The 3,303-nt window shown below is 42.1% G+C and overlaps 1 non-coding gene across 1 annotated transcript; it reads left to right on the top strand.

Moving 5' to 3' along the window:
- Positions 1–722: 722 nt before the first annotated feature.
- Trnas-aga lies at positions 723–797 on the top strand. The gene has a single exon. It is a non-coding gene; the product is annotated as a tRNA-Ser (tRNA).
- Positions 798–3,303: the final 2,506 nt, after the last annotated feature.

The following is a 3,303-nucleotide window of genomic DNA, read 5'->3' on the forward strand; positions in this document are numbered from 1 at the left end:
GTTATGTGATCTACCCATCTAATCTTCAGCATTCTTCTGTAGTACCACATTTCGAAAGCTTCTATTCTCTTCTTGTCTAAACTATTTATCATCCACGTTTCACTTCCATACATGGTTACACTCTATACAAATACTTTCAGAAACGACTTCCTGACATTTAAACCTATACTCGATGTTAACAAATTTTTCTTCTTCAGAAACGCTTTCCTTGCCATTGCCAGTCTACATTTTATATCATCTCTACTTCGACCATCATCAGTTATTTTGCTCCCCAAATAGAAAAACTCCTTTACTGCTTTAAGTGTCTCATTTCCCAATCTAATTCCCTCAGCATCACCCGACTTAACTCGACTACATTCCATTGTCCTCGTTTTGCTTTTGTTGATGTTCATGTTATACCCTCCTTCAAACACACTGTCCATTCCAGAATGAGATTTTCACCCTGCAGTGGAGTGTGCGCTGATGTGAGACTTCCTGGCAGGTTAAAACCGTGTGCCGGACCGAGACTCGAACTCGGGACCTTTGCCATTCTCGGGCAAGTGCTCTACCAACTGAGCTACCCAAGCACGACTGACGCCCCGTCCTCACAGCTTTACTTCTGCCAGTACCTCGTCTCCTACCTTCCAAACTTTGAAGAAGCTCTCCTGCGAACCTTGCAGTACTAGCACTCCTGAAAGAAAGGATATTGCAGAAGTAAAGCTGTGAGGACGGGGCGTGAGTCGTGCTTGGGTAGCTCAGTTGGTAGAGCACTTGCCCGAGAAAGGCAAAGGTCCCGAGTTCGAGTCTCGGTCCGGCACACGGTTTTAACCTGCCAGGAAGTCTCACATCAGCGCACACTCCACTGCAGGGTGAAAATCTCATTCTGGAAACACCCCCAGGCTGTGGCTAAGCCATATCTCCGCAATATCCTTTCTTTCAGGAGTGCTAGTTCTGCAAGGTTCTGTCTCTCACAGAATTACGATGTCATCGGCCAATCTCAAAGTTTTTATTTCTTCTCCGTGGATTTTAATACGTACTCCGAACTTTTCTTTTGTTTCCTTTATTCCTTGCTCAATATACAGATTGAATAACATCGGGGAGAGGCTACAACCCTGCCTCACTCCCTTCCCAACCACTGCTACCCTTTCATACCCCTCGACTCTTATAATTGCCGTCTGGTTACTGTACAAATTGTAAATAGCCTTTCGCTCCCAGTATTTTACCCCTGCTACATCCAGAATTTGAAAGAGATTATTCCAGACAAAATTGTCAAAAGCTTTCTCTAAGTTCACAAATGATAGACACGTAGGTTTGCCTTTCCTTAATCTTTCTTCTAAGATAAGTCGTAGAGTCAGTATTGCCTCATGTGTTCCAACATTTCCACGGAATCCAAACTGTTCTTCCCCGAGGTCGGCTTCTATCAGTTTTTACATTTGTGTGTAAAGAATTCTCGTCTGTATTTGCAGCTGTGACTTATTAAACTGATAGTTCGGTAATTTTCACATCTGTCAACACCTGCTTTCTTTGGGATTGGAATTATTGTATTCTACTTGAAGTCTGATGGTATTTCGCCTGTCTCATACATCTTGCTCACGAGATGGTAGAGTTTTGTCAGGACAGGCTCTCCCAAGGCTTTCAGTAGTTCTAATGGATTGTTGCCTACTCCGGGGCCTTATTTCGACTCAGGTCTTTCAGTGTTCTGTCAAAATCTTCACGCAGTATCATATCTCCCATATCATCTACATCTACATCCTCTTCCATTTCCATAATATTGTCCTCAAGTACATCGCCCTTGTATAGACCCTCTATATACTCCTTCCACTTTTCTGATTTCCCATCCTTGCATAGAACTGGGCTTCCATCAAAGCTCTTGATATTCGTGCAAGTGGTTCTCCTTTCTCCAAAGGTCTCTTTAATTATCCTGTAGGCAGTATCTATCTTACCCCTAGTGAAATTAGCCTCTACATTCTTACATTTGTCCTGTAGCCATCCCTCCTTAGCCATTTTGAACTTCCTGTCGATCTCATTTTTGAGACGTTTGTATTCCTTTTTGCCTGCTTCATTTACTGCAATTTTATATTTTCTCCTTTCATCAATTAAATTCAATATTTCTTCTGTTACCCAATGGTTTCTACTAGCCCTCGTCTTTTTACCTATTTGATCCTCTGCTGCCTTCACTATTTCATCTCTCGAAGCTACCAACTCTTCTTCTACTGTATTTATTTTCCCCATTCCTTTCAATTGCTCCTTTGTGCTCTCCCTGAAACTATGTACAACCTCTGGTTCTATCAGTTTATCCAGGTCCCATCTCCTTAAATTCCCAACTTTTTGCAGTTTCTTCAGTTTTAATCTACAGTTCATAACCAATAGATTGTGGTCACAGTCCATATCTGCCCCTGGAAATGTCTTACAGTTTAAAATTTGGTTCCTGAGTCTGTGTCTTACGATTATATAATCTATCTGTGACCTTCCAGTATCTCCAGGCTACTTCCGTGTATACAACCTTCTTTCATGATTATTAAACCAAGTGTTAGCTATGATTAAGTTATGCCCTGTGCAAAATTCTACCAGGCGGCTTCCTCTTTCATTTCTTAGCCCCAATCCATATTCACCTACTATGTTTCCTTCTCTCCCTTTTCCTACTGCCGAAATCCAGTCACCCATGACTATTAAATTTTCGTCTCCCTTCACTATCTGAATAATTTCTTATATCTTATGATACATTTCATCAATGTCTTCGTCTTCTGCGGAGCTAGTTGGCATATAAATTTGTACTACTGAGGTAGGCGTGGGCTTCGTGTCAATCTTGGCCACAATAGTGCGTTCACTATGCTGTTTGTAGCAGCTTACATGCACTCCTATTTTTTATTCATTATTATACCTACTCCTGCATTACCTTTATTTGATTTTGTATTTATAACCCTGTATTCACCTGACCAAAAGGCTTGTTCCTCCTGCCACCGAACTTCACTCATTCCCACTATATCCAACTTTAGCCTATCCATTTCCCTTATTCAATTTTCTAACCTACCTGCCCGATTAAGGGATCTGACATTCCACGCTCCGATCCGTAGAACGCCAGTTTTCGTTTTCCTGAAAACAACGCCCTCTTGAGTAGTCCCCGCCCGGAGATCCAAATTGGGGACTATTTTACCTCCGGAATATTTTACCCAAGAGGACACCATCATCATTTACTCACACAGTAAAGCTACATGCCCTCGGGAAAAATTACGGCTGTAGTTTCCCCTTGCTTTCAGCCGTTCGCAGTACCAGAACAGCAAGGCCATTTTGGTTAGTGATACAAGGCCAGATCAGTCAACCATC

This window comes from Schistocerca americana, chromosome 4, assembly GCF_021461395.2.
Source record: "Schistocerca americana isolate TAMUIC-IGC-003095 chromosome 4, iqSchAmer2.1, whole genome shotgun sequence".
In the NCBI taxonomy this organism is placed as follows: Eukaryota; Metazoa; Arthropoda; class Insecta; order Orthoptera; family Acrididae; genus Schistocerca; species Schistocerca americana.